This window comes from Calliopsis andreniformis, unplaced genomic scaffold, assembly GCF_051401765.1.
Source record: "Calliopsis andreniformis isolate RMS-2024a unplaced genomic scaffold, iyCalAndr_principal scaffold0027, whole genome shotgun sequence".
NCBI lineage: Eukaryota > Metazoa > Arthropoda > Insecta > Hymenoptera > Andrenidae > Calliopsis > Calliopsis andreniformis.
In genome coordinates this window covers 6,832,595-6,848,114 of record NW_027480436.1, presented here as the reverse complement: position 1 = coordinate 6,848,114, position 15,520 = coordinate 6,832,595, and positions in this window count along the sequence as shown.

Genomic DNA, 15,520 nt, shown 5'->3' with positions numbered 1-15,520 from the left:
TCCATCGTATAAAAGGATTAATTGCAACCAGTTTGAACGTGATGGTCATTTCTCCTTTCCGGGCAACCTGGGCTTCACTCTAGGGCGATGCTCCAACAGATTGAATAGTTAGGGCCTTAGAAGTCAACGCCCGAAGCATAAAATACAAAATAAATAGAACAGTTTTTCCATTGTTTAAAACGAATAATTGCTACCAGTGTAAAAATTATGGTCATTCCTACGTTCCGGGCAACCTAGGCTTCACCCTAGGGCGTTGTTCCACAAGATCGAATAGTTAGGGCCTAAGAGGTGAACGCCAGAAGCATAAAATGCAATAAAAATACAACAGTCTTTCCATCGTATAAAAGGAATAATTGCAATCCGTGTGAAAGTGATGGTCATTTGTACGTTCCAGGCAACCTAGGCTTCACTCTAGGGCGTTGCTCCACGAGATCGAATTGTTAGGGCCAAAGAAGTCAACGCCCGAAGCATAAAATACAAAATAAATAGAACAGCTTTTCCATCGTAAAGAACGTATAATTGCAACCAGTGTGAAAGTTATGGTTATTTCTACATTCCGAGCAACCTAGGCTTCATTCTAGGGCGTTGCTCCACCAGATCGAATAGTTAGGTCCTTAGAAGTCAACGCCAGAAGCATAAAATACGATATAAATACAACAGCTTTTGCATCGTATAAAAGGAATAATTGCAAACAGTGTGAAAGTAATTGTCATTTCTACGTTCCGGGCAACCTACGCTACTCTCTAGGGCGTTGCTCCACCAGATCAAACAGTTAGGGCCTTAGAAGTCAGCGACCGAAGCATAAAATACAAAATAAATAGAACAGTTTTTCCATCGCAGAAAACGAATAATTGCAACCAGTGTAAAAGTTATGGTCATTTCTACGTTCCGGGCAACCTAGGCTTCACCCTAGGGCGTTGTTCCACCAGATCGAATAGTTAGGGCCCAAGAAGTGAACGCCAGAAGCATAAAATACAATATAAATACAACAGTTGTTCCATCGTATAAAACGAATAATTGCAACCATTATGAAACTTATGGTCATTTCTACGTTCCGGGCAACCTAGGCTTCACCCTAGGGCGTTGCTCCACCAGATCGAATAGCTAGGGCCTTAGAAGTCAACGCCAGAGTCATAAAATACATTATAAATACAACAGCTTTTCCATCGTAAAGAACGTATAATTGCAACCAGTGTGAAAGTTATGGTCATTTCTACGTTCCGGTCAACCTAGGCTTCACTCTAGGACGTTGCTCCACCAGATCGAATAGTTAGGGACTGTGAAGTCAACGCTAGAAGCATTAAATACAATAAAGGTGCAACAGTTTTTCCATCGTATAACAGGAATAGTTGCAACCAGTGTGAAGGTAATGGTATGATCTACTTTCCGGGCAACCTAGGCTTCACTCTAGGTCGGTGCTCCACCAGATCAAATAGTTACGGCCTAAGAAGTCAACGCCAGAAGCATAAAATACAATATAAATACAACAGCTTTGCCATCGTATAAAATGAATAATTGCAAACAGTGTGAAGGTAATGGTCATTTCTACGTTCCGTGCAACCTAGGCTTCACTCTAGGGCGTTGCTCCACCAGATCGAATAGTTAGGGCCTAAGAAGTCAACGCCAGAAGCATAAAATACGATATACATACAACAGCTTTTCCATCGTAGAAAACGATTAATGTCAACCAGTGTGAATGTTATGGTCATTTCTACGTTCTGGGCAAACTAGGCTTCAGTCTAGGGCCTTGCTCCACCAGCTCGAATAGTTAGGTCCTTAGAAGTCAACGCCCGAAGCATAAAATACAAAATAAATAGAACAGTTTTTCCATTGTATAAAACGAATAATTGCTACCAGTGTAAAAGTTATGGTCATTTCTACGTTCCGGGCAACCTAGGCTTCACCCTAGGGCGTTGTTCCACCAGATCGAATAGTCAGGGCCTAAGAAGTGAACGCCAGAAGCATAAAATGCAATAAAAATACAACAGTCTTTCCATCCTATAACAGGAATAATTGCAACCCGTGTGAAAGCTATGGTCATTTGTACGTTCCAGGGAACCTAGGCTTCACTCTGGGGCGTTGCTCCACCAGATCGAATTGTTAGGGCCAAAGAAGTCAACGCCCGAAGCATAAAATACAAAATAAATAGAACAGTTTTTCCATCGTAGAAAACGAATAATTGCAACCAGTGTGAAAGTTATGGTCATTTGTATATTCCGAGCAACCTAGGCTTCACTCTAGGGCGGTGCTCCACCATATCGAATAGCTACGGCCTTAGTAGCCTACGCCTGAAGCATAAAATACAATAAAAATACAACGGTCTTTTCATAGTATAACAGGAATAATTGCAACAAGCGTGAAAGTAATGATCATTTCGGCGTTTCTGGCATCCTAGACTTAACTCTGAGGCATTGCTCCAGCAGATCGAATAGTTAGGGCCTAAGAAGTCAACGCCAGAAGCATAAAATAAAATATAAATACAACAGGTTTTCCATTGTATAAAACGAATAATTGCTACCAGTGTAAAAGTTATGGTCATTTCTACGTTCCGGGCAACCTGGGTTTCACTCTAGGGCGTTGCTCCACCACATAGAATAGCTAGGCACTTAGAATTCAACGCCAGAAGGATAAAATACAATTTAAGTACAACAGTTTTTCCATCGTATGAAATGAATATTTGCAAACATTGTGAAAGTAATCGTCATTTCTACGTTCCGGTCAACCTAGGCTTCACTCTAGGACGTTGCTCCACAAGATCGAATAGTTTGGGCCTATGAAGTCAACGCCAGAAGCATAAAATACAATAAAGGTGCAACAGTTTTTTCATCGTATAACAGGAATAATTGCAACCAGTGTGAAGGTAATGGATGTTCTACGCTCCCGGCAACCTAGGCTTCACTCTAGGGCGTTGCTCCACCAGATCAAATAGTTAGGGCCTAAGAAGTCGACGCCAGAAGGATAAAATACAATATAAGTACAACAGTTTTTCCATCGTATGAAATGAATAATTGCAGACATTGTGAAAGTAATGGTCATTTCTACGTTCCGGGCAACCTAGGCTTCACTCTAGGGCGTTGCTCCACCAGTTCGAATAGTTAGGGCCTTAGAAGTCAACGCCCGAAGCATAATATGCAAAATAAATAGAACAGTTTTTCCATTGTATAAAACGAATAACTGTAACCAGTGTGAAAGTGCTGGTCATTTCTACGTTCCGGGCAACCTAGGCTTCACTGTAGGGCGTTGCTCCACCAAATCGAATAGTTAGGGCCTTAGAAGTCAACGCCCGAAGCATAAAATACAATATAAGTACAACAGCTTTTCCATCGTATAAAATGAATAATTGCAAACAGTGTGAAAGTAATAGTCATTTCTACGTTCCGGGCAACCTAGGCTGCACTCTAGGGTGTTGCTCCACCAGATGGAATAGCTAGGGCCTTAGAAGTCAACGCCCGAAGCATAAAATGCAAAATAAATATAACAGCTTTTCCATCGTATGGAACGAATAACAGCAACCAGTCTGAAAGAACTGGTCATTTCTACGTTCCGGGTAACCTAGGTTTCACACTAGGGCGTTGCTCCACCAGATCGAATAGTTAGGGACTTAGAATTCAACGCCAGAAGGATAAAATACAATATAAGTACAACAGTTTTTCCATGTTATAAAATGAATAACTGTAACCAGTGTGAAAGTACTGGTCATTTCTACGTTCCGGGCAGCCTAGGCTTCACTGTAGGGCATTGCTCCACCAAATCGAATAGTTAGGGCCATAGAAGTCAACGCCCGAAGCATAAAATACAATATAAGTACAACAGTTGTTCCATCGTATAAAATGAATAATTGCGAACATTGAGAAAGTATTGGTCATTTCTACGTGCCTGGCAACCTACGTGTCACTCTAGGGCGTTGCTGCTCCACATCTGATAGCTACGGCCTTAGAAGTTAACGCCGGAAGCATAAAATACAATATAAATACAACAGCTTTTCCATCGTAGAAAACGATTAATGGCAACCAGTGTGAATGTTATGGTCATTTCTGCGTTCCGGGCAACCTAGGCTTCAGTCTAGGGCCTTGCTCCACCAGCTCGAATAGGTAGGGCCTTAGAAGTCAACGCCAGAAGCATAAAATACGATAAAGGTGCAACAGCTTTTCATCGTGTAGCAGGAATAACTGCAAACAGTGTGATAGTACTGGTCATTACAACGTTCCGGGTAATCTAGGCTTCACTCTAGGGCGCTGCTCCACCGGATCGAATAGCTAGGGACTTAGAAGTTAACGCCCGAAGCATAAAATACAAAATAAATAGAACAGTTTTTCCATCGTATAAAACGAATAATAGCAACCAGTTGAAAGTTATGGTCATTTCTACGTTCCGGGCGACCTAGGCTTCACCCCAGGGCGTTGTTCCACCAGATCGAATAGTTAGTGCCTTAGAAGTCAACGCCAGAAGCATAAAATTCAATAAGGATGCAACAGCTTTTGCATCGTATAAAAGGAATAACTGCAAACAGTGTGAAAGTACTGGTCATTTCTACGTTCCGGGTAACCTGGGCTTCTCTCTAGGGCGGTGCTCCACCAGATCAAATAGTTACGGCCTAAGATGTCAACGCCAGAAGCATAAATTACAATATAAGTACAACAGCTTTTCCATCGTATATAATGTATATTTGCAAACAGTGTGGAAGTAATGGTCATTTCTACGTTCCGGGCAACCTAGGCTTCTCGCTAGGGTGTTGCTCCACCAGATGGAATAGCTGGGGCCTTAGAAGTCAACGCCCGAAGCATAAAATGCAAAATAAATAGAACAGTTTTTCCATTGTATAAAACGGATAACTCCAACTAGTGTGAACGTACTGGTCATTTCTACGTTCCGGGTAACCTGGGTTTCACTCTAGGGCGTTGCTCCACCACATAGAATAGCTAGGCACTTAGAATTCAACGCCAGAAGGATAAAATACAATATAAGTACAACAGTTTTTCCATCGTATGAAATGAATATTTGCAAACATTGTGAAAGTAATCGTCATTTCTACGTTCCGGTCAACCTAGGCTTCACTCTAGGACGTTGCTCCACAAGATCGAATAGTTTGGGCCTATGAAGTCAACGCCAGAAGCATAAAATACAATAAAGGTGCAACAGTTTTTTCATCGTATAACAGGAATAATTGCAACCAGTGTGAAGGTAATGGATGTTCTACGCTCCCGGCAACCTAGGCTTCACTCTAGGGCGTTGCTCCACCAGATCAAATAGTTAGGGCCTAAGAAGTCGACGCCAGAAGGATAAAATACAATATAAGTACAACAGTTTTTCCATCGTATGAAATGAATAATTGCAGACATTGTGAAAGTAATGGTCATTTCTACGTTCCGGGCAACCTAGGCTTCACTCTAGGGCGTTGCTCCACCAGTTCGAATAGTTAGGGCCTTAGAAGTCAACGCCCGAAGCATAATATGCAAAATAAATAGAACAGTTTTTCCATTGTATAAAACGAATAACTGTAACCAGTGTGAAAGTACTGGTCCTTTCTACGTTCCGGGCAACCTAGGCTTCACTGTAGGGCGTTGCTCCACCAAATCGAATAGTTAGGGCCTTAGAAGTCAACGCCCGAAGCATAAAATACAATATAAATACAACAGTTTTTCCATTGTATAATACGAATAATTGCTACCAGTGTAAAACTTATGGTCATTTCTACGTTCCCGGCAACCTAGGCTTCAGCCTAGGGCGTTGTTCCACCAGGTCGAATAGTTAGGGCCAAAGAAGTGAACGCCAGAAGCATAAAATACAATATAGATACAACAGCTTTTCCATCGTATAAAACGAATAATTGCAACCAGTGTGAATGTTATGGTCATTTCTACATTCCGAGCAACCTAGGCTTCACTCTAGGGCGTTGCTCCACCAGATCGAATAGTTAAGTCCTTAGAAGTCAACGCCAGAAGCATAAAATACGATATTAATACAGCAGCTTTTCCATCGTATAAAAGGGATAATTGCAAACAGTGTGAAAGTAATGGTTATTTCTACGTTCCGGGCAACCTAGGCTTCACTCTACGGCGTTGTTCTACCAGATCGAATAGTTAGGGCCTAAGAAGTCAACACCAGAAGAATAAAATACAAAATAAGTACAACAGCCTTTACACCGTATAAAACGAATAATTGCAACCTGTGTGAAGGTTATGGTCATACCTACGTTCCGGGCAACCTATGCTTCACTGTAGGGCGTTGCTCCACCAGATCGAAGTGTTAGGGCCTAAGAAGTCAACGCCAGAAGCATTAAATACAATATAAATACAACAGTTTTTCCATCGTATAAAACTAATAATTGCAACCAGTGTGAAAGTTATGGTCATTTCTACATTCCGAGCAACCGAGGCTTCACTCTAGGGCGTTGCTCCAACAGATTGAATAGTTAGGGCCTTAGAAGTCAACGCCCGAAGCATAAAATGCAATAAAAATACAACAGTTTTTCCATCGTATAACAGGGTTAATTGCAACCAGTTTGAAAGCGATGGTCATTTCTACGTTCCGGGCAACCTAGGCTTCACTCTAGGGCGTTGCTCTACTAGATCGAATAGATAGGGCCATAGAAGTCAACGCCCGAAGCATAAAATGCAATAAAAATACAACAGTTTTTCCATCGTATAACAGGATTAATTGCAACCAGTTTGAAAGTGATGGTCATTTCTACGTTCCGGGCAACCTAGGCTTCACTCTAGGGCGTTGCTTCACTAGATCGAATAGCTAGGGCCTTAGAAGTCAACGCCAGAGGCATATAATACAATATAAATACAACAGCTTTTCCATCGTAAAAAACGAATAATTGCAAACAGTGTGAAAGTAACTGTCATTTCTTCGTTCCGGGCAACCTAGGCTTCACTCTAGGGCGTTGCTCCACCAGATCGAATAGTTAGGTCCTTAGAAGTCAACGCCAGAAGCATAAAATGCAATAAAAATACAACAGTTTTTCCATCGTATAACAGGATTAATTGCAACAAGTTTGAAAGTGATGGCCATTTCTACGTTCCGGGCTACCTAGGCTTCACACTAGGGCGTTGCTCCACTAGATCGAATAGCTAGGGCCTTAGAAGTCGACGCCAGAAGCATAAAATACGATATAAATACAACAGCTTTTCCATCCTATAACAGGAATAATTGCAACCCGTGTGAGAGTGATGGTCATTTCTACGTTCCGGGCATCCTAGGCTTCACCCTAGGGCGTTGTTCCACCAGATCGAATAGTTAGGGACTAACAAGTGAACGCCAGAAGCATAAAATACAATATAAGTACAACAGTTTTTCCATCGTATAAATCGAATAATTGCAACCAGTGTGAAAGTAATGGTCATTTCTACGTTCCGGGCAGCCTTGGCTTCACTCTAAGGCGTTGCTCCACTAGATCGAATAGCTAGGGCCTTAGAAGTCAACGCCAGAAGCATAAAATACGATATAAATACAACAGCTTTTCAATCCTATAAAAGGAATAATTGCAAACAGTGTGAAAGTATTTGTCATTTCTACGTTCCGGGCAACCTAGGCTACACTCTAGGGCGTTGCTCCACCAGATCAAACAGTTAGGGCCTTAGAAGTCAACACCCGAAGCATATAATACAATATAAATACAACAGCTTTGCCATCTTATAAAATGAATAATTGCAACCAGTGTGAATGTTATGGTCATTTCCACTTTCCGGGCAACCTAGGCTTCACTCTAGGGCGTTGCTCCACCAGTTCGAATAGTTAGGGCCTTAGAAGTCAACGCCCGAAGCATAATATGCAAAATAAATAGAACAGTTTTTCCATTGTATAAAACGAATAACTGGAATCAGTGTGAAAGTACTGGTCATTTCTACGTTCCGGGCAACCTAGGCTTCACTGTAGGGCGTTGCTCCACCAAATCGAATTGTTAGGGCCTTAGAAGTCAACACCCGAAGCATAAAATACAATATAAATACAACAGCTTTGCCATCTTATAAAATGAATAATTGTAACCAGTGTGAATGTTATGGTCATTTCTACGTTCCGGGAAACCTAGGCTTCAGTCTAGGGCCTTCCTCCACCAGATCGAATAGTTAGAGCCTTAGAAGTCAACGCCAGAAGCATAAAATTCCATAAAGATGCAACAGCTTTGCATCGTATAACAGGAATAACTGCAAACAGTGTGATAGTACTGGTCATTACTACGTTCCGGGTAATCTAGGCTTCACTGTAGGGTGTTGCTCCACCAAATCGAATAGTTAGGGCCTTAGAAGTCAACGCCTGAAGCATAAAATACAATATAAATACAACAGCTTTTCCATCGTATAAAATGAATAATTGCAAACAGTGTGAAAGTAATGGTCATTTCTACGTTCCGGGCAACCTAGGCTGCACTCTAGGGTGTTGCTCCACCAGATGGAATAGTTAGGGCCTTAGAAGTCAACGCCAGAAGCATAAATTACAATATAAGTACAACACCTTTTCCATCGTATAAAATGAATAATTGCAAACAGTGTGAAGGTAATGGTCATTTCTACGTTCCGGGCAACATAGGCTGCACTCTAGGGTGTTGCTCCACCAGGTGGAATTTCTAGGGACTTAGAATTCAACGCCCGAGGCATAAAATGCAAAATAAATAGAACAGTTTTTCCATTGTATAAAACGAATAACTGCAACCAGTCTGAAAGTACTGGTCATTTCTACGTTCCGGGTAACCTAGGTATCACACTAGGGCGTTGCTCCACCAGATCAAATAGTTACGGCCTAAGAAGTCAACGCCAGAAGCATAAATTACAATATAAGTACAACAGCTTTTCCACCGTATATAATGTATATTTGCAAACAGTGTGGAAGTAATGGTCACTTCTACGTTCCGGGCAACCTAGGCTTCACTCTAGGGTGTTGCTCCACCAGATGGAATTGCTAGGGACTCAGAATTCAACGCCCGAAGCATAAAATGCAAAATAAATAGAACAGTTTTTCCATTGTATAAAACGAATAACTGCAACCAGTCTGAAAGTACTGGTCATTTCTACGTTCCGGGTAACCTAGGTTTCACACTAGGGCGTTGCTCCACCAGATCGAATAGCTAGGGACTTCGAACTCAACGCCAGAAGGATAAAATACAATATAAGTACAAAATTTTTCCATCGTATAAAATGAATAATTGCAGACATTGTGAAAGTAATGGTCATTTCTACGTTCCGGTCAACCCAGGTGTCTCTCTAGGGCGTTGCTCCACCACATCTAATAGCTACGGCTTTAGAAGTCGACGCCAGGAGCATAAAATACAATATAAATACAACAGCTTTTCCATCGTATAAAATGAATAATTGCAAACTGTGTGAAAGTAATAGTCATTTCTACGTTCCGGGCAACCTAGGCTGCACTCTAGGGTGTTGCTCCACCAGATGGAATAGCTGGGGCCTTAGAAGTCAACGCCCGAAGCATAAAATGCAAAATAAATAGAACAGTTTTTCCATTGTATAAAACGGATAACTCCAACCAGTGTGAACGTACTGGTCATTTCTACGTTCCGGGTAACCTGGGTTTCACTCTAGGGCGTTGCTCCACCACATAGAATAGCTAGGCACTTAGAATTCAACGCCAGAAGGATAAAATACAATATACGAACAAAAGTTTTTCCATCGTATAACATGAATAATTGCAGACATTGTGAAAGTAATGGTCATTTCTACGTTCCGGTCAACCTAGGTGTCACTCTAGGGCGTTGCTCCACCACATCTAATAGCTACGGCTTTAGAAGTCAACGCCAGGAGCATAAAATACAATATAAATACAACAGCTTTTCCATCGTATAAAATGAATAATTGCAAACAGTGTGAAAGTAATGGTCATTTCTACGTTCCGGGTAACCTAGGTTTCACACTAGGGCGTTGCTCTACCAGATCCAATAGCTAGGGACATAGAATTCATCGCCAGAAGGATAAAATACAATATAAGTACAACAGTTTTTCCATCGTATGAAATGAATAATTGCAGACATTGTGAAAGTAATGGTCATTTCTACGTTCCGGGCAACCTAGGCTGCACTCTAGGGTGTTGCTCCACCAGACGGAATAGATAGGGACTTAGAATTCAATGCCAGAAGCATAAAATGCAATATAAATATAACAGCTTTTCCATCGTATAAAACGAATAATAGCAACCAGTGTGAAAGTTATGGTCATTTCCACTTTCCGGGCAACCTAGGCTTCACTCTAGGGCGTTGCTCCAGCAGTTCGAATAGTTAGGGCCTTAGAAGTCAACGCCCGAAGCATAATATGCAAAATAAATAGAATAGTTTTTCCATTGTATAAAACGAATAACTGTAACCAGTGTGAAAGTACTGGTCCTTTCTACGTTCCGGGCAACCTAGGCTTCACTGTAGGGCGTTGCTCCACCAAATCGAATAGTTAGGGCCTTAGAAGTCAACGCCCGAAGCATAAAATACAATATAAATACAACAGTTTTTCCATTGTATAAAACGAATAATTGCTACCAGTGTAAAAGTTATGGTCATTTCTACGCTCCGGGCAACCTAGGCTTCAGCCTAGGGCGTTGTTCCACCAGGTCGAATAGTTAGGGCCTAAGAAGTGAACGCCAGAAGCATAAAATACAATATAGATGCAACAGCTTTTCCATCGTATAAAACGAATAATTGCAACCAGTGTGAATGTTATGGTCATTTCTACATTCCGAGCAACCTAGGCTTCACTCTAGGGCGTTGCTCCACCAGATCGAATAGTTAAGTCCTTAGAAGTCAACGCCAGAAGCATAAAATACGATATTAATACAGCAGCTTTTCCATCGTATAAAAGGGATAATTGCAAACAGTGTGAAAGTAATGGTTATTTCTACGTTCCGGGCAACCTAGGCTTCACTCTACGGCGTTGTTCTACCAGATCGAATAGTTAGGGCCTAAGAAGTCAACACCAGAAGAATAAAATATAAAATAAGTACAACAGCCTTTACACCGTATAAAACGAATAATTGCAACCTGTGTGAAGGTTATGGTCATACCTACGTTCCGGGCAACCTATGCTTCACTGTAGGGCGTTGCTCCACCAGATCGAAGTGTTAGGGCCTAAGAAGTCAACGCCAGAAGCATTAAATACAATATAAATACAACAGTTTTTCCATCGTATAAAACTAATAATTGCAACCAGTGTGAAAGTTATGGTCATTTCTACATTCCGAGCAACCGAGACTTCACTCTAGGGCGTTGCTCCAACAGATTGAATAGTTAGGGCCTTAGAAGTCAACGCCCGAAGCATAAAATGCAATAAAAATACAACAGTTTTTCCATCGTATAACAGGGTTAATTGCAACCAGTTTGAAAGCGATGGTCATTTCTACGTTCCGGGCAACCTAGGCTTCACTCTAGGGCGTTGCTCTACTAGATCGAATAGATAGGGCCATAGAAGTCAACGCCCGAAGCATAAAATGCAATAAAAATACAACAGTTTTTCCATCGTATAACAGGATTAATTGCAACCAGTTTGAAAGTGATGGTCATTTCTACGTTCCGGGCAACCTAGGCTTCACTCTAGGGCGTTGCTTCACTAGATCGAATAGCTAGGGCCTTAGAAGTCAACGCCAGAGGCATATAATACAATATAAATACAACAGCTTTTCCATCGTAAAAAACGAATAATTGCAAACAGTGTGAAAGTAACTGTCATTTCTTCGTTCCGGGCAACCTAGGCTTCACTCTAGGGCGTTGCTCCACCAGATCAAACAGTTAGGGCCTTAGAAGTCAACGCCCGAAGCATAAAATGCAAAATATAAAGAACAGTTTTTCCATTGTATAAAACGAATAATTGCTACCAGTGTAAATGTTATGGTCATTTCTACGTTCCGGGCAACCTAGGCTTCACCCTAGGGCGTTGTTCCACCAGATCGAATAGTTAGGGCCCAAGAAGTGAACGCCAGAAGCATAAAATACAATATAAATACAACAGTTTTTCCATCGTATAAAACGAATAATTGCAACCAGTGTGAAAGTTCCGGCCATTTCTACATTCCCAGCAACCTAGGCTTCACTCTAGGGCGTTGCTCCACCAGATCGAATAGTTAGGTCCTTAGAAGTCAACGCCAGAAGCATAAAATGCAATAAAAATACAACAGTTTTTCCATCGTATAACAGGATTAATTGCAACAAGTTTGAAAGTGATGGCCATTTCTACGTTCCGGGCAACCTAGGCTTCACTCTAGGGCGTTGCTCCACTAGATCGAATAGCTAGGGCCTTAGAAGTCGACGCCAGAAGCATAAAATACGATATAAATACAACAGCTTTTCCATCCTATGACAGGAATAATTGCAACCCGTGTGAGAGTGATGGTCATTTCTACGTTCCGGGCATCCTAGGCTTCACCCTAGGGCGTTGTTCCACCAGATCGAATAGTTAGGGACTAACAAGTGAACGCCAGAAGCATAAAATACAATATAAATACAACAGTTTTTCCATCGTATAAATCGAATAATTGCAACCAGTGTGAAAGTAATGGTCATTTCTACGTTCCGGGCAGCCTTGGCTTCACTCTAAGGCGTTGATCCACTAGATCGAATAGCTAGGGCCTTAGAAGTCAACGCCAGAAGCATAAAATACGATATTAATACAGCAGCTTTTCCATCGTATAAAAGGGATAATTGCAAACAGTGTGAAAGTAATGGTTATTTCTACGTTCCGGGCAACCTAGGCTTCACTCTACGGCGTTGTTCTACCAGATCGAATAGTTAGGGCCTAAGAAGTCAACACCAGAAGAATGAAATACAAAATAAGTACAACAGCCTTTACACCGTATAAAACGAATAATTGCAACCTGTGTGAAGGTTATGGTCATACCTACGTTCCGGGCAACCTATGCTTCACTGTAGGGCGTTGCTCCACCAGATCGAAGTGTTAGGGCCTAAGAAGTCAACGCCAGAAGCATTAAATACAATATAAATACAACAGTTTTTCCACCGTATAAAGCTAATAATTGCAACCAGTGTGAAAGTTATGGTCATTTCTATATTCCGAGCAACCGAGGCTTCACTCTAGGGCGTTGCTCCAACAGATTGAATAGTTAGGGCCTTAGAAGTCAACGCCCGAAGCATAAAATGCAATAAAAATACAACAGTTTTTCCATCGTATAACAGGGTTAATTGCAACCAGTTTGAAAGCGATGGTCATTTCTACGTTCCGGGCAACCTAGGCTTCACTCTAGGACGTTGCTATACTAGATGGAATAGTTAGAGCCATAGAAGTCAACGCCAGAAGCATAAAATACGATATAAATACAACAGCTTTTCAATCCTATAAAAGGAATAATTGCAAACAGTGTGAAAGTATTTGTCATTTCTACGTTCCGGGCAACCTAGGCTACACTCTAGGGCGTTGCTCCACCAGATCAAACAGTTAGGGCCTTAGAAGTCAACACCCGAAGCATAAAATACAATATAAATACAACAGCTTTGCCATCTTATAAAATGAATAATTGCAACCAGTGTGAATGTTATGGTCATTTCCACTTTCCGGGCAACCTAGGCTTCACTCTAGGGCGTTGCTCCACCAGTTCGAATAGTTAGGGCCTTAGAAGTCAACGCCCGAAGCATAATATGCAAAATAAATAGAACAGATTTTCCATTGTATAAAACGAATAACTGGAATCAGTGTGAAAGTACTGGTCATTTCTACGTTCCGGGCAACCTAGGCTTCACTGTAGGGCGTTGCTCCACCAAACCGAATAGTTAGGGCCTTAGAAGTCAACACCCGAAGCATAAAATACAACATAAATACAACAGCTTTGCCATCTTATAAAATGAATAATTGCAACCAGTGTGAATGTTATGGTCATTTCTACGTTCCGGGAAACCTAGGCTTCAGTCTAGGGCCTTCCTCCACCAGATCGAATAGTTAGAGCCTTAGAAGTCAACGCCAGAAGCATAAAATTCCATAAAGATGCAACAGCTTTGCATCGTATAACAGGAAGAACTGCAAACAGTGTGATAGTACTGGTCATTACTACGTTCCGGGTAATCTAGGCTTCACTGTAGGGTGTTGCTCCACCAGATGGAATAGCTAGGGCCTTAGAAGTCAACGCCCGAAGCATAAAATGCAAAATAAATATGACAGCTTTTCCATAGTATGGAACGAATAACAGCAACCAGTCTGAAAGTACTGGACGTTTCTACGTTCCGGGTAACCTAGGTTTCACACTAGGGCGTTGCTCCACCAGATCGAATAGCTAGGGACTTAGAAGTCAACGCCAGGGGCATAAAATACAATATAAATACAACAGCTTTTCCATCGTATAAAATGAATAATTGCAGACATTGTGAAAGTAATGGTCATTTCTACGTTCCAGGCAACCAAGGCTTCACTGTAGGGCGTTGCTCCACCCAAATCGAATAGTTAGGGCCTTAGAAGTCAACGCCCGAAGCATAAAATACAATATAAATACAACAGCTTTTCCATCGTATAAAACGAATAATGGTAACCAGTGTGAAAGATATGGTCATTTCTACGTTCCGGTCAACCTAGGCTTCACTCTAGGACGTTGCTCCACCACACCGAATAGTTAAGGCCTGTGAAGTCAACGCCAGAAGCATTAAAAACAATAAAGGTGCAACAGTTTTTCCATCGTATAACAGGAATAATTGCAACCAGTGTGAAGGTAATGGTATGTTCTTCGTTCCGCGTAACCTAGGCTTCACTCTAGGGCGGTGCTCCACCAGATCAAATAGTTACGGCCTAAGAAGTCAACGCCAGAAGCATCAATTACAATATAAGTACAACAGCTTTTCCATCGTATAAAATGAATACTTGCAAACAGTGTGAAAGTAATGGTCATTTCTACGTTCCGCGCAACCTAGGCTGCACTCTAGGGTGTTGCTCCACCAGGTGGAATTTCTAGGGACTTATAATTCAACGCCCGAAGCATAAAATGCAAAATAAATAGAACAGTTTTTCCATTGTATAAAACGAATAACTGCAACCAGTCTGAAAGTACTGGTCATTTCTACGTTCCGGGTAACCTAGGTATCACACTAGGGCGTTGCTCCACCAGATCGAATAGCTAGGCACTTAGAATTCAACGCCAGAAGGATAAAATACAATATAAGTACAACAGTTTTTCCATCTTATAAAATGAATAACTGTAACCAGTGTGAAAGTACTGGTCATTTCTACGTTCCGGGTAATCTAGGCTTCACCCTAGGGCGCTGCTCCACCGGATCGAATAGCTAGGGACTTAGAATTCAACGCCAGAAGAATAAAATGCAATATAAGTACAACAGTTTTTCCATCGTATAAAATGAATAATTGCTACCTGTGTGAAAGTTATGGTCATTTCTACGTCCCGGGCAACCTAGGCTTCACTGTAGGGCGTTGCTCCACCAAATCGAATAGTTAGGGCCTTAGAAGTCAACGCCCGAAGCATAAAATACAATATAAGTGCAACAGTTTTTCCATCGTATAAAATGAATGATTGCGAACATTGTGAAAGTAATGGTCATTTCAACGTGCCTGGCAACCTACGTGTCACTCTAGGGCGT